The 24,563-nt window shown below is 35.0% G+C and overlaps 1 protein-coding gene across 9 annotated transcripts in view; it reads right to left on the minus strand.

Moving 5' to 3' along the window:
- TRIQK (triple QxxK/R motif containing) overlaps window positions 1–15,016 on the minus strand; it is a 79,062-nt gene extending 64,046 nt beyond the window's left edge. For 4 of the 9 annotated variants that reach the window (XM_063668963.1, XM_054499165.2, XM_063668965.1 and 1 more), the window contains exons 1-3: window positions 14,863–14,983; window positions 12,407–12,625; window positions 6,400–6,558 (exon numbers count right to left, since the gene is read on the minus strand). The gene's annotated coding sequence lies outside the window, so the exon portion shown is untranslated. Of the gene's footprint in view, window positions 1–6,399; window positions 6,559–12,406; window positions 12,626–14,360; window positions 14,446–14,862 lie in introns of those variants that run through there. The other 5 variants (XM_054499167.2, XM_054499166.2, XM_063668966.1 and 2 more) reach the window with 4 other exon arrangements.
- Window positions 15,017–24,563: the final 9,547 nt, after the last annotated feature.

The raw sequence follows: 24,563 nt of genomic DNA on the forward strand, positions 1-24,563 counted from the left end.
TTATAATGGTTACATCTAACGTAAAGGAATATTAAGTATAATAACACTGAGATGACTTGAGGGACGGTAGAAGAAAAATAAGACAGGAAAAAAATGGCGTCTTCTATTTTAAAAATATATGTGTTTAGTCAATTCCCTGAATTACAATGATAGGATTCTAAAAGGCTACTGAAACAAATGCACATAGGGAGCCCTGACATAATTAATTCTCCTTTTCATATTCATTCTCTCCCTTATTCTTTTTCTCATACACATAAAAACACACCCATATACTGCAGACAAAAAGAACAAAACTGAATTTTTAATCATGAGCATTTGTAATAAAGGCACAAAGATTATGCTTAAATTTGTCCTTCATAGGAAAAATACATCCTAGGACCACTTTTTTATTTTTTAATTCACTTTTATTCTGTTTTAGCTATGGACCACCTAGGTCTGTAATTACAGAAAACAAAGTTGCTCTACAAATGGCAACTGACATTTAATTGCTTACTTGGAATGCTGCATCTTCAGTAAACAGGAAGGAGAGAGAGAAATTTCGCCACAGTAATGGTCAACAACATTTAATCTCTAAGTATTTAAAACAAATGATCATTTTACAGCAATCAATATTTCTTCCTTTTCATGATTAATGTAGATATTATGAAATGAAATGAACAATGAGATTATCATTTCATTGCAACAATGAATTCATTGCAACAATATGATTATCAATATCATATCATTGCAACAGAAAAGTTGTTTTACCTTATACCTATCAGCTAGTTTAAAATATTTAAAAGTTTTTTTCATATTAAATTTAGTCCACTGTTTATTTCCTCACTTCCCTGAACAAGAATGCAGGGATCTTTGTTTTGTACACTGAAGAATCTCAAACAATAAGGACAATGTCTGCACATAGTATATACTCAATAGACATTTTTGAGTAAATATTCTCCAAAAGACAATTATGTTAATTTGAAACTTACATATTTGATGTTTAATTATTGTAAACTTAATTGAAAATGCTTTGAGTTTTCAAATATAAGCAATTGTTAAGTTTAGCCCAATGCTGCCTCCTTATATATTCTAAATTTGACCTAATGGTTTCTCTGTGCACAGTAAACTGTAACCTTTCCATGTGTAAACAGACTGCAACCGACTTTTGTGCCAATCACTGAGTTTTGGCCAAAGGTGGCCAACTGTTCAAACCAGGCTCAAATGAGGCAAACACCAAGCTGTAACCAATCTGGCTGTTTCTGAACCTAATTTCTGTTTCCTGTTACATAACTTTCCTTTTTCTGTCCATAAATCTTCCACCACGTGGTTATGCTAATCTCTCTCTGAGCCTATTCTGGCCTGGGAGGCTTCCTGATTAGAGAATTATTCTTTGCTCAATTAAACTTGTTAAATTTAATTTGTCTAAGTTTTTTCTTTTAATGCTATATTTTATGAGAATCTGAGCCTGATAAAGGGTAGGTTAACTCTTCCCTACTTGTTTCCTTTCTGATTTTGATCCTTTTTGGTGATTAACTAAGATAGGCTTATTTTCCATTTTCAAAATAGGTACAGTAAGAATACCTATCTCACATGGCTATGTTGTAATGGTTAAATTAAATAGTTAATTTATATTAAGTGCTTCCCAGTAAGTGCTCAATAAATGTTATCATCATCATTACATGATGCTGATGTAATCAATTACTATTGAGGTAGTATGCAGTCAAGGAAGAAAAAGAAAGAAAGAAGGAAGAAAGAAAGGAAGGAAAGGGAAGGAAAGAAAGAAAGAAAGGAGGAAGGAAGGAAGGAAGGGAGGGAGGGAGGGAGGGAGGGAGGAATGAAGGAATGAAGGAAGGAAGGAAAGAAGGAAGGAAGGAAAGAAAAAAGAAAAAAATATAAACTTGATGATCTCACATTCATTTTTGAGCTCCATTTATTTAAGATTCTTAGGATATAAGAATGCTTTCAGAATACACTAAGCCTGTATCAACTTAATTACATATACAATGTACAATTTCTGGTATTATTTGATCTTTTAAATATCTTCTATCATCAGCTAAGTGGCTTCTACAAAAGTATCTTTGGATAACTTTTAAAATGCCAAATTATGTATGCTATCTTATTGTTCACACATGTTTGAAACTCTGGATTAGTAGAGTAACAGTTACATTTAGAAAGTAAATTTTTTATATACACTAGTTTCTCCTGAGGAGAGACCTTTTTAAGAACAGAGTGCTGTGGTGTATTTCAAAATGGTTCTTTTTCCCCTCCCCCAGGGATTTTTGTCAGATATTTACTGTGAGAACCTAGCCTCACAATATGTATGTATTTACATACTTAGTGCATGTACGTATGTACATACAAAAGGCTTACACACTAGTCCCCATTTTTAAAGCTGGCAACTTAATCTCTAATCGTTGTAGAAATTTGCAAATTATCCTTCAGTCTAAGAAAAAATTTCTCAGGTAAACACTTCCACAATTCTTTATTCTGTATTCTCTTCAGGAGTTGTAAACTTCTTGATGTTTTTTCTACTAAGTCTGTAAGTCACAATTCCTTTCATATATCCACTACATGCATTGTGCAGGTTAATACTGTTCCTCTTACTAGAGCAATAGCCTGACTTCAGATAAAACTGGTTCTGCCGTAAAAGTCTCAAACCTTTAATTTCCCATGATAAGTTTAGCATCTCAAATATTTAAAGTAACCCTAGGTCTAACACATAATAGCAAACAAGAAACACAATTTTAGAAAAGCCCTTATAGTACATTCCAATGAATATCTTCCAAAACCTTTAAGAAAATTTCCATAAATATTCTACTTTTCTATTTTCTTTTTGAATATTAAACTTTAGTATAACATTATATAGGTCTCCCTCTATAGCCATCAGGGATTGGTTCCAGGACTCCTGTGGAAACCAAAATCCACAGGTGCTGGAATCCTTTACATAAAATGGTGTAGCATTTGCATTAACCTATGTTGTACATTCTCCTGTATTCTTAAATCATCTTTAGATTATGTATAACTTTTAACACAATGTAAAAGCTATGTAGACAATTGTTTTACTGTATTTTTCTGTTATTTTTTATTGTTGTATGGCTAATTTTATTGTTTTTTTTTTTATCCTGAGTATTTTTGATCTGCAATTGCCTGAATTCATGGATGCAAAACCCCTTGATATGGAGGGTCAACTGAAAATTTTTACTAAAAAATCAATCATCCAAAAAATCTATCATAGGCTTCCAGTTTCCATTTCTGTATGTAAGGAGCTTAGAAGTCACCACTCCATCCCTTTTCCAAGTAAAAAGTTAAACAGACTGAAAAATCAGCACCCTTTTTGGATTCTTAAGAAAAATGAGGACACAGAGCACAATTCTGACTCTCAAGGTTGGAGAAATAGGCAAATGCAGAGAGTCACAGCTTACCAGACAGAAACCCGTGAGAGGAAAGCATCACAGGAACCAGTGCTGTGGTAAAAACCTGAACTGTAATTGACAAATTGCTAGAGGCTCAGGATGAAAAAGTCTGCATGAAAAACTCTAGGGGAATCAAGACAGAGAAGGACTCCCACACTCTGAGAGTTTTACCCCCAGGAGCTCGACTAGCTTCTCACAGTAAATACCTGAGAAAAATCCCAGTGGGAGGGGAAAAGGAACCATTTTGAAATACACTAAAGCACTCTGTCATTCTTAACAAGATCTGTCCTCAGGAGAAACTAGTTAATCCAAGGCTAACTTCCTGGGTACTGTCAGAGCCTAACTGATCTGGGGAAAGGAAAACCCCCAACTCTAGCCGACTCTAGCTTTCCATGTGGAGGAAGAGAAATACTCAACTCCAGGCGTCCCGTCTTCACTAAAGGTGGGGAAAAACTGAGAAACACATGTGAAGTTCACAGTCCAAAAGCCAATGCTCACTAAATGACTAAGACCTAATAATAGGACTACAGAGTGTACCACATAGCTCCATACTTTACCACCATGTTGCTAGAGGCCTATTTACAGCAGTTCCTTTTACCCAGTACATCGTATCTGGCTATCAAGAAAAAATTACAAGGCATACTAAAAGGGGAAAAAAAAAACACAATCTGAAGAGATACGCAAGCATCAGAACCAGATATGGCAGGGATGTTGAAATTATCAAACTGGAAACTTAAAATAAATATGATTAATATGCCAAGGGCTCTAATGGATAAAGTAGACACCATGCAATAACAGATGGAGAATGTAAGCAAAGAGATGGAAATCTTAAGAAGGAACCAAAAGAAATGCTGGTGATCAAAATCACAATAGCAGAAATGAAGAGTGCCTTTGATGAGCTTATTCATAGATTGAACACTAGCTGAGGAAAGATCTCTAAGCTTGAGGTAAATCAATAGAAACCGCCAAAACCAGAAAACAAAGATAAAACACACACACACACACACACACACACACACACACACACACACAGAGAGAGAGAGAGAACAGAATACCCAAAGATTGTGGTACAACTCTAAAAGGTATAACATATGCATAGTGGGAATATCAGAAGATGAAGAAAAAGAGATAAGAACAGAAGAAATATTTGAAACAATAATGACTGAGAATAAATGTCAGACACCAAACCATAAATCCAAGAAGCTCAAAGAACACCAAAAAGGATAAATGTCAAAAAAAACTATACCTAGGTGTATCATCTGAAAATGCTTTTAAATATCTTTTGTCTGGACATCTTACACTCCTTCAAATCAGTACAAAGGTATGACAGTCATTAAATCAACTCATTAATCTTACAATTCCCCTTTCCCTCTGGATAGAAAGCAATACTGCACTTCATAGTTCCCCATTCAAAATTTAGCAATTTGCTTTGACCAACGAAACTCTAAATGCCATTGCATAACAAGCCACACTCCCTTCCCACTGCTGCAGTGATCATGAAAGTATATTTGGATAAAATCTTCAATATCTTGGGTCCAGAACCATCCTACCAACTCATTTTGGATATGCAGTCTGTGTGTTGTGTTAAGACATTGAAATTTGGGCTTGCTTGTTTCTACAGCATAACCTGAGCTCCTCTGACTGATACAAAGGGTTACTTTTCCCCAGAAGCCTTTCATAAGTACAACATAGTCTGATTTAAATGCTACTTCTCCAAGTGATGACAGCATTCTATTCACACTTTTATTATAACACAATACTATGGTAAAATGGCTGCTGGAATTATCCATTTCCTTTGTTAAACTATACTCCTGAAGGTAGGAACTGTTAATGCCTAGCTCATAGTAAGTAGTTAAAACACATTTACTGGATTCATTGATCATTCATACATTCACTCATCAAGGGCCAGGGGCCACTCCGGTTACCAGAGATAGAGTGAAAACAGAGCAAACCAAAATTCCTGCCTTCATATGCCTTATATTCTTATGAAGGATAATGATAATAAGCAAGACAAATAAGTGTAAACATATAGTTTAATAGAGAGTGATAAAAATTATAGAGCAAAGAAAGAATATAAAGCTTTGGATGGTCATCAGGTAAGACTCTATTTAGAAGGTGAACTTTTAATAACGACCAAAAGAAAAGTAAGGAAATTGGTCATACAATTGCTATATATGGATGAAGAGCAATTCAGTAGAAAAAATAGCAAGTGCAAAAATTCTGAGATGAGAAAATGCCTGGCATGTTCAGAGAACAAAAAGGGAGGCAGTATGCCCAGGGCAAGAGAATGACGATGAGCAGAGTTAGACATGAAATTAGAGAAGTAACAAAGGTTCAAGTACTGTAGAGACATTTAGAACAGTTTAAAAGCTTTATTTAGATTTGATGTTGAGTAAAATGGAGAGCTATTCAAAGGCTTTGAGTAGAGTGAGGAGTGGGAAAGAACAGTAAGCGATGAGGTCAGAGATAAACACAGGCCCATATTCTTCCATCTTATGTCATATTTCCTCTCTCCACAATACATGAGAAAAATGGATGTATCAATTTACTAAGAAATATTGCTGAGTAAATGATATTTTATGATGATATTAATCTGTTTATTACTTAATATGCAGGAACAGTGACTAAAACCAATAAATAATTACCAAAATATTGCAATATACCAAAGTATAATAATATACTGAACATCAAGACAGACCAAGCATTTAATGTAGCAACAAATCTTTAATAGACAATTGATAATACTAAACATTTAACAAATAAATCAGTTATAAATGTATACCTTTATAAATGTTACTTCATTTATTTGGATTTGCTGAAATATCACAAAATAAATACAAGTAAAAACATTTCCTTATTGTAATACTGCCTTCCATAAGAAAAACCTATGCTTGGAACCCAGGTTCATTGCCAGAAGAAAACAACCCAAAGCAATAAGTACAAAGTGAAAGAAAACAAACCACAAATCAAAACACCTTTTGCAAAATGTTAAATCAAATAAACACACCTTGAGTTGTGTCTTTGATGCTGCCAAGTCTAAACTCTGGAGAGCTGCCAAGGGGTAAGATGTTTCCAAAGCCAAGGTCTTTAGTTAGGTAGCAGTGCTTGCATTCCTGGCAAATTCAATTCCAAATACCAAAAATAATATTCTTGGTGATTTTTCTTACTGAAATTCAAAACAAAGTATATAGAAATAGTAAATGGATGATCTCCAGTTCCCTAATTGTCCACAAATTTAAATCACAGGGAAATCATTTCCAAAAGGTGTTTCTTGGTTTGCTAACTCTGTTATTTATTCAATCTGAATACATTTCTATGCCAAATATAATTGGAAAATGTTGCATATTATGCCCCATTTTAACAAGGCACATTTTCATATTATTATGAAGTCTCTGAGAAGTACTGTAACAGAAGAATCTATTTAAATTTATGTGACCCAGTGTGTCTTAAACAATTATTTGAAAAGTAGCAGGAGATGCTTCCACTGTTTTCTAAAGTCAAGCATAAATGTAAGATACTGATATAAAATTATTTTCTGTTATTTTAATTTGCACAAGGTTGACTTTAAAAACAATTATATTTATTCAGTCATAAATGTTTAAGTGTATGTTACTTTCTAAATGCACATTTTAAAAACAACATGGAATAATAAGCAGGTAATGCATGATTTATTCATTTTTGTTCAGTGAATACTTACCGAATACCTATTAAATGCCAGGCAATGAACTTATGTCAGTTTTACACTGCAATTGCTCTCATATGGATAAGAGTATAAAATTTAAATATTTCGAAACTGGGGTCTAGTAATAATACCAACTCAAAATTTAACCCCAACTATTTGGGAACACAAGCTTTACTTTACTAATTCTAATGAGATAATTAAAAATAGCAATTTTTGGGTTACTTTTAAATAGTGTTAACAATACAAGTCAAGAGTAATAATATGAAAGAATAATCCTTTTTAACAAAGGTGCTACAAAATAATACAGTTGGACCCTTCCTCACACCAAACACAAAATTTAATTCAAGATGAAACACAGAACTAAATGCAAAGACTAAAACTATAAAACATTTAAAGGAAAACGTAGGAATAAAACTTTATTACTTTGAGTTTGAAAATAGTCTCTTAGATACAACACGAAAAGCACAAGCAACAAAATAAAAAACAGACAAATTGAACTCCATTAAAATAAAAATTTTATGCTTTAAAGAACATGACCAAAAAAGTGCAGACAGTCCACAGAATAGAAGAAAATACTTGCACACCATATATATAATAAAAGTCTTAGATCCAGAATATATAAAGAACTCTCACAACTCAACATAAAAGATCAAATAATACAATTTTTAAATGGGCAAAGTATTTGAACAATTTTCCAGAGAAGACATACAAATTGCCAAAAAGCACATGAAAAGATGCTCAACATCATTAGTCATTAGGAAAATCCAAATAAAAACCACAATGAGATACCATTTTACTCCTAGTAGGATGGCTATTTTAAAAAAATGCAAGTGGAGATAAGGAATGTGGAGAAATTGGAATCTTCATACATTGCTGGTAGAAATGTAAAATGATACAGCCACACTTTGAAAAGTTTGGCAGCTCCTCAAAAATCCAAACACAGAGTTACCACGTGACCAGCAATTTTACTCTTAGGTATATATCCAAGAAAAATGAAAACATCTCCACACAGAAACTTATATACGAATGTTCATAGCAGCATTATTCTAACAGACAAAAAGTAGAAATAACTCATGATGAACAGGTATATAAATGTGGTATATATCTATATGGTGGAATATTAAAAAGAATGAAATATTGATAATGCTGCAACATGGATGAACTTGTAAACATGTATCTAAGTGAAAGAAGTCAGTCACAAAAGTCCACTTAATACATAACTTCTATTGTTCCCTTTATATGAAATGTCCAGAATGAGAAGGTCAATAGAGAAAGAAAATAGATTAGTGGTTGCTTAAGGGGGCAGAGGCAGAAGGGATGGGAACTGACATAATGGGTACAGAATTTCTATTTGAGATAATGAAAATATTCTGAAATTAGATAGTTGCACAATATTGGGAATATTCTAAAAACTCCTGAGTTATACACTTTAAAATGATAAACTTTATGATTGTGAAATATAGCTCAATAAAGCTGTTATTAAAATACAAGTGTCATAAAAATACAACTCTACAGTCCTTATCTAAAATGTTTGGGCCAGATATGTCTTGAATGATTTTAGATTATAAAAATGTAATAAATCTCATCTACCATAATTACCACTCCTCAAAGGATGTGGGGGAGGCACATTAATACTTCATAGAAAAATCTTATGCCAATTAATTACCTAAATAGTCCCATGTCATTTCAAGTCTGTTTTTTGTCTCAATTAAGTTTGTAAAAAACTTGACAAAGTTTAATTTTCAAGAACTTTTGGATTTTGAAAATGCAAGTGATGGGTGTTGGGAGCCTTATTAATGATGATTGTTAATATTAGTAATAATAGCAGCTATGCATTTGTTGACTGGCAACTACTGTGGCAAACACTGCAGTAAGCACATCACATATCACAAATTTTCATAACATTTCTGTATGACAGGTACAATTTCCCAACTGAGGAAATTGAGTTTCCTAATGATTAACTGACTTGCCCAAGCATGCAAAGTTCACAGGGAAAGGAGCAGAGATTAGAACTCAAATCTATCTGATTATAGAGCTTACTCTCTTTCCTCTATGTATTAGAGTATGTTCAGACCATTCACCAGAACTACAGACTCTACCTCTGTAAAATGGAGTAAGAGCCTTTTTACGTATACATACATGTATACATAAGCATATATACATTATGTAAGTATGTATATAAATATACATATGCATGTATGTATACATAAAATTAATGTATGTACATAAAATATATGTATATTTATGTATACATACACACACAGATACACATATATACACATATATATGTGAAGTAAGAATGAAATGAAGTATTTTTATGAAAATGTGTCAAATATAAAGGTCTACGTAAATATGAGACAATATCATCTGAGTAACTATTTTCATTATATATCTAAATCAAGGTTCAAAGGGGATATGTTTTCAGTTAAATTTTACAAAGGCATTCCAAACAAACATATTAATTTTATTAGAAGAAATGCAAAGCATTAATTTAAACATTGGTTTTAAATATCTAAGCAAAGAAAATCTAAATATATTCAAGTGGTCTATAACTAAACTTCTATCATCTCAAACTTTCATAAAGTTTTTATAAGCCATATATAAAAGTGGTGCAGTATGCAAGCATATACATTATGTTTTGTCTTTAAGCAGTTCTATCTACTCAGGAGAAGCCAGAACAGATTACATTTTTACTTTATAAGTAACTTCTTAATATTCTAAAAATGTTTAATTATTTACATTTATTTAACAGCCTGCTCACATAAGTTTACCTACCACGTAAGTTCCTAGGGTAACTAGGGGATTGTTTATATATTCCCCCTTAAAGGAAAACCTATGTATACCTCAATACAACTTTTATTCCATGAAAGTATAATCATAGAATTAAAGAATTTTAGAAAGTGTGGTACAGTATTTGAAAAAGCTTCAGAACCATTTCAAAATACCAATTTGATCATGTTGCTCTCCATTTGAAAACCTGAAATGGATCCTCATTGCCTCCAAGATGCAGATAGTTTTGCATGTCATATAAGAGCTTCCTCAGCCTTTGCCAGCAGGTTCATACTGCCTCAACTCTAGCCACTTTTCTCTAGATTAGGCCCCAATCACTAAACTTCTTTTGATTTTCCAATCACAAGAACCCATTGACAGCTTAATAGCTTTACAAATCTTGTTATACTTATTTCAATGTTGCTCAGCCCTAGCCTTGTCTAACTTGAATTCATAGGCACCCTTCAAGACCCCATTTCAATCAATTACGTACTTTCTCTGTACAATTCACCTATGCCTGCTGGACAAATCTTTGGTTATCTGATTGATATGTAACTCACTTATTAAATATTGTACATACTTATCTCTATAAACATCTAGAATTTTGGCATATAATAGTATCCATTATTTCTTATTACAATATTGAGATATTACCTGATTTTCATCTTTGGAAATAAAACTGTAAAATATTTACATGAATTTTGTTTCATTTATGGAATAGAGATGGAAAAGAGAAGATGTAGATTATAAAATGCAAATAATAATAGATTCCTGAGGTTAACCTTAACCCATATAAGACCAAAGAGACGCTGGGGTAAGTCGAACACTGAAGGGCAAAAATTGAATAAATCTGAGTCCCTTGAACTGAAAAGGAAAGTACACTATGGCTTACAATTCAGGTCAGGAGTTGGAAAACTTCTTCTGCTTTCTAGATACAAATATTATAGGTTTTGGATGTCAAGAGGGAAAATCAAATTATAACAATGTGACTATGATTTTAGTGTGCTGAGATGCAGAGCAAGGCAATGAAAGTGCCTCATGTGCACCTCTGTGGCAATTATACAACTCTGCTGTATTGTATTGTACTGTAAAAGCAGCCATAGACAACATGTAAACAAATTAGTGTGATTGTTTTCTAATAAAACTTTATAAACAATTACATTTGAATTTTACATAATTTCCACATGTCCACATTATCCTTTTGATTTTTTTCAACCTTTGAAATACGTACAAACCATTACAAGTTCACGGATCATAGGATACACAAGGTGAGCCAGATCTGGCTTGCTGGTCATAGTTTGCTAATCAATGGTTTGGGGATACTTTTTAATCTATTCATACTCTTGGATTATCAGGTTTCCTCTCTGGCATAAATGAGTCAGAAGTTCACAAAATTTTATTTAAATCTAGGTCGTTCTTATTGAATTAATTGTGTAGTATATATCTTCTCATGCAAACAATGTTTTATATTAGCAGTCAATTTTTAGCTATATTTAACAAAATTATTTAAAGCCTGGGGTATACCATCAGTTATATACATGCATACACACACACACACACACACACACACACAAAATGGCTTTTGTGTTGATATTGCATTATCTCATAATAAGCTGGTATCTTAGGGTCTTTTCCTCAAAAGGAAACATGAAGTAGTTTAGATTCCTTTATACAGATGCTCCTCAACTTACCGTGGGTCAAAAATATCTTAAATGGAAAATGCATTTAATACACCAATAAACCCATAGTAAAATTGAAATATTGTGAATCAAACCATCTTAAGTCCAGATGCTTTTCAACTTATGATAGGGTTACATACCAATAAACCCATCATGAAGTTGAAAAACCATAAGTCAAACCATCGTAAATCAAGGACGGACTGTATACGTAAGAGTGGTTTTCTGTTGCCATCACACAAGAATTACAAACTGCCTGGGAATGTTTTTTAACTATAAACATGTTGCTCTGTTGTTTTCTGGCATTTCGTACTACAGAAAAGAAGTCTGAGGCCAGCCTAATAACATGCTTTTTTCTTTTCTTTCTTGATATGGAAAACATTTATTTTCTTTATCATCATAATTTGACAATTTTGTGATTTTTGTATCTCTTTAAGTTGTCATGCCTTACATAAAAAAGGCCCTTTCTTCCTTCATAGGTCTTTTTCAGCTCAGGAAAGTTTTCTCTCCTATTTATTTTTAAAATTATTTTTCTTTCAAATGCTCTGTTCTCTTCTTCAGGAACAACTATTTGTCTATCTATCTATCTATCTATCTATCTATCTATCTATCTATCTTCTTGTCTCTTTTTCAGAGACTCCAAATACCCACACAGTGGACTCTATTATTTATTCTCCATATATCATCCTTTTATGATTTCCAATTTTTTAACTAAAATAACCTCTCAAATCTATTCTCTACACTGACTAAACTTTGTACAACGACATCAATTCTATTTGTTACTGCCTCAAATATAGATTTTGTAATGCTTTTTTGATAGGCAAGATAATGTTCCCCCAATCCAAAAATGTCCAAGTCCTAATTCCCATAACCTACAAATATGTTACCTTAGATTGCAGAAGGGACTTTGCAGACATGATTCAATGAAGAACCTCAAAATGGAGAGACTGTCCTGAATTATCTGGATGTGTCTTCAAAAGTAGATAACCCTTCCAGGTGTGGTCAGGAGATGTGACAACAAAATAAGTCAGATTGCTGCAATGTTGCTGGCTTTGACGTTGGAAGAAGGGGGCCATAAGCCAAGGAATGTGGGCAGCCTCCAGAAACTACAAAAGACAAGGAAACCAACCATCTCTCCTAGAGCCTCCAGAAAGGAATGCAGCCCTGTCTCGACCTTGATTTCAGCCCAAAGTGACCTATATCAGACTTCTGAACCACGGAACTGTCAGATACTAAATTTGTGTTGTTTTAAGTCACTAAATGTGGGGTAATGTGTTATAAGAGGAACAGAAAACTGATACGGCTCTCATATTTTCAGTTTCTCATCATTTTGTTTTCTCTTACTATCTTCTCTCTGACACTTCATCACTGTCTGTTATTTTTACACGAAGTTCTCCTATCCATAGAAGCCATGTATTCTTGAATGTGTTGGACAGCAAATATCTCCCTGAAGTGTTCTTCCTTCCTTAGCTTAAAATTATTTTTAGAGATTCATAGGTATGCCTCTGAGTCTTCTACTGATATCCTCTGCCTTGATTTTGTGAGATGTCTTGTTTCACTTGATTTATTTTCAAATGTTAATTTATCCAGAATATTTTAGCACTGAAAAAACTGTACAGATAATTTCTACATAAGCCAGTGTTTTCCATTTATCGATAAAGGGGACGGTGTTGAGGGGAGGCAGAAAATGAACTCCCTAGGAACGCAGACAAAGCAGAATCGGAAACTGGGAGGTTCTTTTTAAAACTGTACCTTCCCATCCCGAAAAAAAAATCTGATATACCTCCTCTGCCCAGAGAGATTCAGTACTATATTATACTGAGTCACTGTGAATGATGGCAATGTATTATAATGCTCAAGTATATTGTTCAAAAAAAGGGAAAATCTTCAACCTTTTCCACATAGATAATTAACTTGACTGGAAAGTTTGCTCTCTCTAAGCCATTTGTCTTTATCCCTGTTTCTCTACCAGAAATGAACAGAGTTGAGTAAAGAAAGAAAGAGTCAAGTACCAAACAGTTCAAATAAAATTACAAGTACTAACGAAATAACAGGTACTCCTATATACATTTATGCATTTTACAAAAGCAATAGCTCTTTACCTCTTCAAGTTTTTCCTTATCCAATAACAACTTTTTATATCTACTACTGATATCCACTTTTATTGATAAAGCTAGATAGGGAATCAGACCAAAGAAAATAATGAACTCTATTTACAGATTTCTACATGAATATAGAAATCAGGAAAAGAGCCACAGTGAAAACAACCACAATTCTTTTTAGCCACAAATTAAAATGTTATAAAAGATTATTCACTTAAGTATAAAAAAAAAAGTTCTAAGTATCAAGTAATGATATTCCAGTGACATGTACTAAAAGTAATCAGCTTTTCTTTGTCCAAAACGGACCTGGATAGGTAATAAACTATAATCCACAACTAGGACTTTGCCACAGGTATCCATATAGTTCATTAGAGAGCTCTACAGGTTTAGCACACCTCTCCACAGTAGAGAATGAAAGGGAGATTATACATTGGGGCTCCTCTAGCAATAAATTGTTTCAACTTCTTCAGGAGGCTTATTAAGCTCAAACAAGCAGCAGAGAACTCCAAATAGAAGAAACCTAATCTCCAATCCCCTTTTCCTAGTCATCCACGCGGACACCAACATCTGATGGATTCAGGAATACACCAAGCTCCAAGAAAAATACCCCCACCCCACAACCTCACCACCACCAATAAAGCCACCTAGTCCCGTCTGAATCTCTTCTCTGCAAATGTTTTGGTATGCAAATACTCGTTCATTAGTAAGAGGAAGCACGAGAAAGAGTGAAGAGGAGTACCATGGGAAAGGGGGCCCCAAAAGGGAACTGCAGAACCCAGAGAGCTGCACAGAGAAGTAAGCGGCCGCGAGTAATCGGACAGCACAAAGGAGCCAATCCCGAGCCGCGTGGAAGACCTTGGGAGGTGGGCGGGACTAACGTGTCCAGGGCCCAGCGGCTGGCGCCAGACACGCTGGCAGGGCGGGAACCGCGCGTTCCTTAGCAACCGCAATGGCCACGCCCACCGAATCCAGCACCCTCCATCCCCCACCCCGCAGCCAGCGCCCTGCTCAACGGGAACGGGTCCTTCAGTGATCACCGTACCTACTGGGTTTCCCGGACTCCGGGTTTCTCTTGCAGAGCCTCCCTCCGCCCAGCCCGCCCAAGTGCCGCTCCCAGGGACGGAACGATCGTCTCCTAAATGCTTTAGGGCTCTCTAAGGAGATGCGCCCGTTTTCATTCCCGGACCCCGAGCTTCCCGGGCAGGGTCTCCCCAATCCCCTCGCACTCGCCGGACACACACCTCAGCTCTGCCAAGGCAAGGGCCGACAAACTTCGTGTCCTGTGGGAAATGTTGCTGTCCACGGTCCTGTCACTCAGGGGCAGGGGCGGGACGAGCCAGCCGCACACCCCTACTCCCAAAGGGTGAGGCGGAAAAGAGGCGGGGCTCTGCCCCCAGGGGCGGGACCAGGCCTCAGCCTGCTCTCGGATTGGTCGGCCTTTCTCCCGCCTCTACGCCTGTCCAGGACGCAAAGGGGCTGGCCCTGAGGCCTTTCCCTCATTTTGATGCCACTCCGGAGTTCTGACACCTGTCTCACGAGGTGACTGTAGAAATTAAAAATAAAGACTGTGACTTGTTTAGCAAATATAAAACGGAAAAATATGTTATTTTGATTATTGAACCCTCCCATCTCACAGACACACACTCCCCAATTCACAAGATCATCCCTAAGGAGCATCCCTAAGTGGAAGGGTGCACTGTCTGTGTAAACAATCAATTCATTGCCCATTCAAACAGCAAAAAAGAAAAAAAATCGTTTTATATTAACATTAACCAGAGATTAATAAATTTAGGAAAGATGGCAAAAACATGACCGACAATTAGGATTTAGGAGCCTATGTTCAGGTACTCAATTTTCACATCTACAAAATGGGAATGAAATATTAAGATATTAGTTATTGGAAAAGTACTAATATTGAATGCTTTATAAATTATACTCATGTAATCCTTACAAAACCCACTAAGAGTATTATCCACAGCCTATGGACAATGAAACACAGTCTAGGAAAGGCTAGATTTATTCAATCATTCAACAAATCTAAGTGCCTGCAGCCATCATTTTTTAATATTGTGATAAACTAAATCTAAAATTCCTTCAAAAAATTATGCAACCTCCAATTTAATTTTTCTCTTGCTCACATAAAAGTCACCTTCCTCTAGGCCAGCCCCATCATATCTTTTTCCAAAAGCCCTTGAGAAAGAAAGTAGCATACAAAAAAAAAAAAAAAAATGAGACAAGTATAAATAGACTAACCAGAAGGCTTTCTGAAATCTCACAGGATATTATGGCCAGGAATTGAATCCAAAATGTAATTTTATTTTCTGTCCTCCTAAATCATTTTCTGGTCTCCAGTTCCTCTCCCAGAAATAAAGGTAGAGTTAAATGAGATTATACTAATACACTTAACCAGATTACTTATCTGTGTGGCTTTAAAATAGTGAAACTCTTTTTCCTTCCATATTAAACCAAAACCCAGAAGGGTTTATCTTGTCTGATACGGTTGTAGTAAGAAAAAAGAAAAAAAAAAGTACCTCTGGACAAATGCCTTGAGATTCAATTAAAATGTTCATCATACTGTGATGCAATTGTTGGAATAAAAGAAACCCATTCCAATTACAAATAATTTTACACTCTTGACCTGCTGAATATCCAAATTCTTCTGAAAGCTCGCTAAATGTGAATAACTCTCTATAAAACTTTCTTGATTTGTATGACTCAGAGTCCCCATTTTCTTTAATCTTTTAAAAATATTTGGTTTGGCCAGGTGTAGTGGTTCATGCCTGTAATCCCAGCACTTTGGGAGGCTGAGGTGGACAGATTGCCTGAGGTCAGGAGTTCCAGACCAGCCTGGCCAACATGGTGAAACCCGTCTCTACTAAAAATACAAAAATTAGGCAGGCATGGTGGTGGGCACCTGTAATCCCTGCTACTCAGGAGGTTGAGGCAGGAGAATGGCTTGAGCCCGGGAGGCAGAGGTTGCAGTGAGCCGAGATTGCATCATTGCACTCCAGCCTGGGTGACTGAGTGGGACTCCATCTCAAAAAAAAAAAAAATTGGTTTTAGACTAAAAAGAAAGAGTTATGATTATATATTAATAAGTATATAAATAAATGCTGTAAGATTTAAATAAAAGTGAATGTACTTGAGTGCATTTTCATTACATATTTAAAGATGTACAGCAAATGCATTTGTTTGAATATTCTCACATGTGTAAGATATTATACATTTAAATAAATGTATTATATGCATGTAAATGTGTAATAATTGAAACAAACACAGCTGTATACTCCCCATATGTATAGCTCCAGATGTTTGAAGCATGCACTCAAATTTCTGGAACTTTACACCTTGGTGTCTAATTAAACATCCAGTAGAAAATATGTTCTACATATGCATAGGAATACATTTTAAAACTGTATGTATTGTTTCGAAGTAAGAATGGAACAGCAAATAATGAGTCTCTACCAATGCATTTCTTTTGTGAACATATTTTTATGAGATGAATTTGTCCTAGCTAATTGTTCTACAAACAGTTTACTAATCTATAAAATGGGCACTAGCCAACTTACTCTATATGAATTTAACTATTGTAAAGTTGTCTTTCAAGTGTTTTTCAAAATAATTAAACTCCTAAATATTTCTAATTAATACCCCCAAGTAGAACATAATTTCAAGTGTGTAGTGCCAGCTATTTCTTTTACAAATGATATGTAGATAGAAGAGATATATTGTAAATTTTGGAGTAGAAGAGTCTCATGCTATTCAAACTTCAATTATTTATTTTTTACCTCATGTTCTACTATAAACCTTGGAACATGTTTAATTTGAAATCCTTCCATAGGCCCAAATGTGTATTAGAAGAATGTATGAAGAACAAACATAATTTATACAATAAATAGTTATATCTTAGGGAAACTGAACAAGAAGTAAATAGCTTAATGTAAAATTAAAACCTCCAGATGTATGTTATATGCTTATTTCTTTACCATATAAAGACATATATTATTGACTTACATTTCTAGCAAGTTGAAATATAAACTAGAATCTAATAATTGTATGTGCTAAAACCTTTGTCCTAGATGAATATGCATATCGCTTGAAATTTGAAACAAAAATCTATTTGAATCATTTGCAAAAATTTGTTTTAGAAACATGAAGCTCAAATATCTTAACAAAATTATGATTCTGTTAAAAGTGAATGACACATATTATTTAATCTTATTCAGCAGTCCTTTGCCCTAAACCCTAAATTGTAAGACAAAATAATCCAATCTAACTCTCTGAGTAGTTTGGATTGCTTAATAGATCAAACACACATATTGTTATTTCCTTTCAATCATCCTAGGACAATATCAGGGAGGCAGTTAGGGCAAATTTTGATTAAAACACTTTAAGCAATGATTTCTTGTGTAAGTTCATTTAAGGAAGCCCTGTGATCCCCAAAGTCTATGCTTGAAAGTTTTGGTTTTAACTTATAGTACTATATTTTAAACCACTTAATAAAAACCAGAAAATGGGTTTGCTTTTCTTATAGAAAAATTTCCTTTCGAAAACTCAGAAAAGTAATAAAACATAAAAACATTTTCACTGACTTGTATATTATTTGAATTTATAGTTACATAGCACTTATGTAGAATGAACTCCATGGAAAGGATGCAGGACAAGCAAGCTCAAAATTGAGGCTTAGGCTGGGCATGTTCTTGGCTTTGCCAAGAAAGAATTCAAGGGCTAGCTGATGGTGATAGCAACTCTTATTAAACTAAGAGTATACATCGGTAGTAGAGGTACAGCTTGGCAGTGTGCTCGGAGTAGCACCTCAGAGGCAGTTCTGCACTCATATGTATACCCACTTTTAATTATATGCAAATTAAGTGGTAGTTTATGCAGAAATTTCTAGGATGAGGGTGATAACTTCCAGGTTGTAGGTTCATTGCCATGGAAAGGGGCAGTAGCTTCTGGGTGTAGCTATGGCAATGGTAAACTCACATGGCACACAGGTGTGCATGTCTTATGGGGAGGTGCTTCTGCCCTAAAACTGTTTTAGCTAGTCCTCAGATTGGTCTGGTTTCGAAGTACCGCCTACAGAGTTTAGTGCAGCCTCCTACCTCAGACAGAATGGACCTACATTATAAAATGCATAGTTCAATGCTTGTTTGCCTTTTGAAGATTTGAATTCAAGATTATCTCTGAAATCTAGAAAAATATTATCTCAAAATATTCTTCAGATATAAGAACTTATGTAGATAATTATTTCATAAGTGGAAGAAAGATGGAGTCAGTCATATATGCAAATATATTGATATAATTTCAAATGTGTAACTGCCAGCCATTTCTCTTTCTTTTTTTTTTAATTATACTTTAAGTTCTGGGATACATGTGCAGAACATGTAGATTTGTTACGTAGGTATACACATGCCATGGTGGTTTGCTGCACCCATCAACCCATCATCTACATCAGGTATTTCTCTTAATGCTATCCCTCCCCTAGCCCCCCACCCCTGACAGGACCTTCTGTGTGATGTTCCCCTCCCTGTGTCCATGTGTTCTAATTGTCCAACTCCCAATTATGAGGGAGAACATGGGATGTTTGGTTTTCTGTTCCTGTGTTAGTTTGCTGAGAATGATGGTTTCCAGCTTCATCCATGTCCCTGCAACGAACATGAACTCATCCTTTTTTATGGCTGCATAGTATTCTATGGTATATATGTGCCACATTTTCTTTATCCAGTCTATTATTGATGGGCATTTGGGTTGGTTCCAAGTCTTTGCTATTGTGAATAGTGCTGCAATAAACATACTTTGCATGTGTCTTTATTGGAGCATGATTTATAATCCTTTGGGCATATACCCAGTAATGGGATTCCTGGGTCAAATGGCATTTCTGGTTCTAGATCCTTGAGGTATCACCACACTGTCTTCTACAATGGTTGAACTAATTGACACTCCCACCAACAGTGTAAATGCATTCCTATTTCTCCACATCCTCTCCAGCATCTGTTGTTTCCTGCCGTTTTGATGATCACCATTCTAGCTGGCATGAAATGGTATCTCATTGTGGTTTTCATTTGCATTTCTGTAATGACCAGTGATAATGAGCTTTTTTTATATGCTTATTGGCCACATAAATGTGTTCTTTTGAAAAGTGTCTGTTCATATCCTTCACCTACTTTTTGATGCGGTTGTTTGTTTTTTTCTTGTAAATTTGTTTAAGTTCCTTGTAGATTATGGATATTAGCCCTTTGTCAGATGGATAGATTGCAAAAGGTTTCTCCCATTCTGTAGGTTGCCTGTTTACTCTGATGATAATTTCATTAGCTATACTGGAGCTCTTCAGTTTAATTAGATCCCATTTGTCAATTTTGGCTTTTGTTGCAACTGCTTTTGGAATTTTAGTTATAAGTCTTTGCCCATGCTTATGTCCCGAATGATATTGCCTAGGTTTTCTTCTAGGGATTTTATGCTTTTAGGTCTTATGTTTAAGTCTTTCATTCATCTTGAGTTAATATTTGTATAAGGTGTAAGGAAGGGGTCCAGTTTCAGTTTTCTGCATATAGCTAGCCAGTTTTCCCAACACCATTTATTAAATAGGGAATCCTTTCCCCATTGCTTGTTTTTGTCAGGTTTGTCAAAGATCAGATGGTTATAGATGTGTGGTGTTATTTGTGAGGCCTCTGTTCTGTTCCACTGGTCTATATATCTGTTTTGGTACCAGTACCATGCTGTTTTGGTTACTGTACTATAGAATGAAGTCAGGTAACATGATGCCCCTCTTTGTTCTTTTTGCTTAGGATTTTCTTGGCTATACGGGCTCTTTTTCGGTTACATATTTAGAATTGTGTTTCTGTGTTTCCAAGTATTTGAGAGTTGTCTAATATCTTACGGTTATTAACTTTTAATCCCATTGTAGTTAGAAAAATGTATATTGTAAGATTTCAAATTTTTGAAAATTATTGACACATATATTATAACCCAACATATGGTTTATCTTTATGACTGTTCTCAGTGTATTTGGAAAAAAAATGTGTATTCTGAAATTGTGGAATGCAGTATTCTCTAAATGTCTATTATAGTCTATATCTTATGACAGTTTTTTTTTTTGCTTTTAAAAACATTTTATTTATTTATTTATTTTATTTTTTCATTTTACTTTAAGTTCTGGGATACACGTGCAGAATGTGCAGATTTGTTACTTAGGTATACATATGCCGTAGTGATCCTTACCAACATTTTTAAGCATGTTCTATCACTTACTGAAAGAAAGGTGTTAAATCTCCAACTATGCTTGTGCATTTGTTTATATTTTCTTTTTTAAAAAATTAATTTTTTTAAATTTTAGGTTCCAGGATACATTTGCAGGATGTGTGGGTTTGTTACACAGGTAAACATGTGCCATGGTGGTTTGCTGCACCTATCAACCCATCCCTTAGATATTAAGCCCAGCACGCATTACTTATTTATCCTGATGCTCTCCCTCTCCGAATCCTCCCCTAGCAGGTCCCTGTGTATGTTGTTCCCCTCCCTGTGTCCATGTGTTCTCATTGTTCAGCTCCCACTTATAAGTGAGAATATTTGGTGTTTGGTTTTCTGTTCTTACATTAGTTTGCTGAGGGTAATGGCTTCCAGCTCCATTCATGTTCCTGCAAAGGACATGATCTAATTCCTTTTTATGGCTGCATAGTATTCCATGGTGTATATGTACCACATTTTCTTTATCCAGTCTATCATTGATGGGCATTTGTGTTGATTCTATGTCTTTGCTATGGTGCATAGTGCTGCAATGAACATGCGCATGCATGTATCTTTAATAGAATGATTTGTATTCCTTTGGGTATATACCAAGCAATGAGATTGCTGAGTGGAATGGTAGTTCTGCTTCTAGGTCTTTAAGGAATTGCCACACTGTCTTCCACAATGGTTGAACTAATTTTCCTTTCCACCAACAGTGTAAAAGTGTTCCTATTTCTCCACAGCCTCACCAGCATCTGTTGTTTCTTGACTTTTTAATAATCGCCATTCTGACTGGTGTGAGATGGTATCTCATTATGGCTTTTATTTGCATTTCTCTAATGATCAGTGATGTTGAACTTTTTTTCATATGTTTCTTGGCCACATAGATGTCTTCTTTTAAGATGTACCTGTTCATGTCTTTTGCCCACTTTTCAATGGGGTTGTTTTTCTCTTGTAAATTTGTTTAAGTTCCCTGTAGATTCTAGATATTAGACCTTTGTCAGATGGACAGACTGCAAAAATTGTCTCCCATTCTGTAGGCTGTCTTTTCACTCATGATAGTTCCTTTTGCTATGCAGAAGCTCTTTAGTTTAATTAGGTCTCATTTTTCAATTTTTGCTTTTGTTGCAATTGCTTTTGATGTTTTGTCATGAAACCTTTGCCCATGTCTATGTCCTGAATGGTACTGCCTAGATTTTCTTCCAGGGTTTTTATAGTTTTGGGTTTTACATTTAAGTCTTTAATGCATCTTGAATTATTTTTTGTGTAAGGTATAAGGTCGGGGTCTAGTTTCAGTTTTCTGCATACGGCTAGTCAGTTTTTCCAGCACTGTTTATTAAATAGGGAATCCTTTCCCCATTGCTTGTTTTTTTCATGTTTGTCAAAAATCAGATGGTTGTAGATGTGTGGTCTTATTTCTGAGTTCTCTATCTGTTCCATTGGTCTATGTGTCTGTTTTTGTACCAACACCATGCTTCTTTGGTTACTGTAGCCTTGTAGTATAGTTTAAAGTTACACACACAAGGGAACAAGACACGGATGCCCTCTCTCACCACTCCTGTTCAGCATGGTATTGGAAGATATGGCCTGGGCAATCAGGCAAAAGAAAAAAATAAAGGGTATTCAAATAGGAAGAGAGAAGTCAAACTGTCTCTGTTTGCAGACAACATGATCCTGTAGCTAGAAAACCCCATTGTCTCAGCCCAAAAGCTTCTTAAGCTGCTAAACAATATCAGCAAAGTCTCAGGATACAACATCAATGTGCAAAAATCACATGCAATTTTATACACCAACAATAGACAAGCAGAAAGCTAAATCATGAATGAACTTCCATTCACAATTGCTACGAAGAGAATAAAATACCTAGATATACAGCTAACAAGGGATGTGAAGGACCTTTTCAAAGAGAACTACAAACCACTGCTCAAGGAAATCAGAGAGGACACAAACAAATGGAAAAACAATCTCCATGCTCATGAATAGGAAAAATCAATATCCTGAAAATGGCCATATTGCCCAAAGTAATTTATAAATTCAATGGTATTCCTATTAAACTACCATTGACAGTCTTCACAGAATTAGAGAAAACGACTGTAAAGTTTATATGGAACCAAAAAAGAGCTCATACAGCCAAGACAATCCTAAACAAAGAGAACAGAGCTAGAGGCATCACGGTATCCAACTTCAAACTATATTTTCTTTCATTATATATTAATTTTTTCATTATATATTTTGAAGTTCTGTTACTAGGCTCATACACATCTAGAATTATTATGATTTCTTGATGAATCAACCCTTTTGTCATTATGCAATGTTGATCTTTTTATCTCTGGTTATACTTGGTCATGAAGAATATTTGCCTGATGTTAATAATCTTAGATTAGATGTATTATGCCTATTGTTTCTACTAGATCCATTTCCGTGCCTTTACATTTAAGCTATCTATGCCTTTATAGCTCTATCTCTTGTATACAACATATTGTTGAATTTGCATTTTTTCCAGTCTGACAATCTTTGATTTGTTATAAAAAATATTTATTCAATTTCCATGTAATATAGTTATTAATATGGAGGGTATAAGTGTATCATTTTTCTTTGTATTTTTTATTTTTCATTTTTACTTTTCTCCTCCATTTATACTTTCCTTTTTTTATTAGCTTTAGTCAAAAATGTTTAGACTTCCAGTTTGTGCTTCTAATGGTTCTTTAGCTATATTTGTTTTATTATTTTATTTGTGGTTATTCTAGAGTTAGCAATTTATATTGTTATGCTGAGAATCATCAATGTTGCATCCATTTAATATTATGTTCTAAGAGTAATGCCCTATGCTCCTTCTTCACACCACCCCCCAGTTTTCTCCCCAGCTCCAACTTGCTACTTGCTTTGGCATTATGCCATTTGGCATGGCCCCATCCAGGAGGGTAGCAACACTATCTTTCATACCCGGGCCAAGAACACAGGAAAGTGGAGTAGAAGAGTGGATAAGGCCAATCCCACTAAGTAGAAGGCTAAGCAGTGCTGAGCCCTTAACAAAAGCCACAACTTCCAGCTGATCTTTACTGTGTTTCAAGACCTGTCACTCAGGGCCAGCTTCATGGTATGAGAACCGTACAGGCCCACAGCACCCATGGTCAGAAGGTTCCCCTGTTTGTTTAATGATCTACTATTGCTGTCCTGAAATTTTTAATAATTTTATCTTTGAACTTATTTTTTGTAAGTTCAGTCTAATGGGATAATGAAGCGTGTGCATGAGCAGAAGAGATATTCACAGTAAGTTCTCTACCATTTCTTGTGATCTCACTTGCACATAGAGTTAATGGTGCCTCGTGAGCACAGAATTCTGATGGACCCATCATAGGTAAGAGTTCAGCGAGACTCAAAGCAAATGTGAGGTAAGCCTGTTATCAAAGTCATTCGTTTCCATTGAGTATTGGTAGAATGTGTGCATATCAAGAAGTGAAATAAGAACAATTTTGAGCTGGTATTTTTTGCAGTTTCTACTGGTTCAGTAACAACAATATACATATGCATATATGAGCTATGAAATATGAACTACGTAATTTCAGTGATTCTGGATATCAGTAAATGTTCTTATATTTTCATTTAGAACTGCAATTGCACAAAATGAAGGTGAACAGTAACAATCACACATGATGAAAAATTTTAATTTCTCTACTTAGAGCAGCGTTAAATAGCAAGTATAAAACACCATGAT

The sequence above is a fragment of the Pongo pygmaeus genome, chromosome 7 (genome assembly GCF_028885625.2).
Source record: "Pongo pygmaeus isolate AG05252 chromosome 7, NHGRI_mPonPyg2-v2.0_pri, whole genome shotgun sequence".
NCBI lineage: Eukaryota > Metazoa > Chordata > Mammalia > Primates > Hominidae > Pongo > Pongo pygmaeus.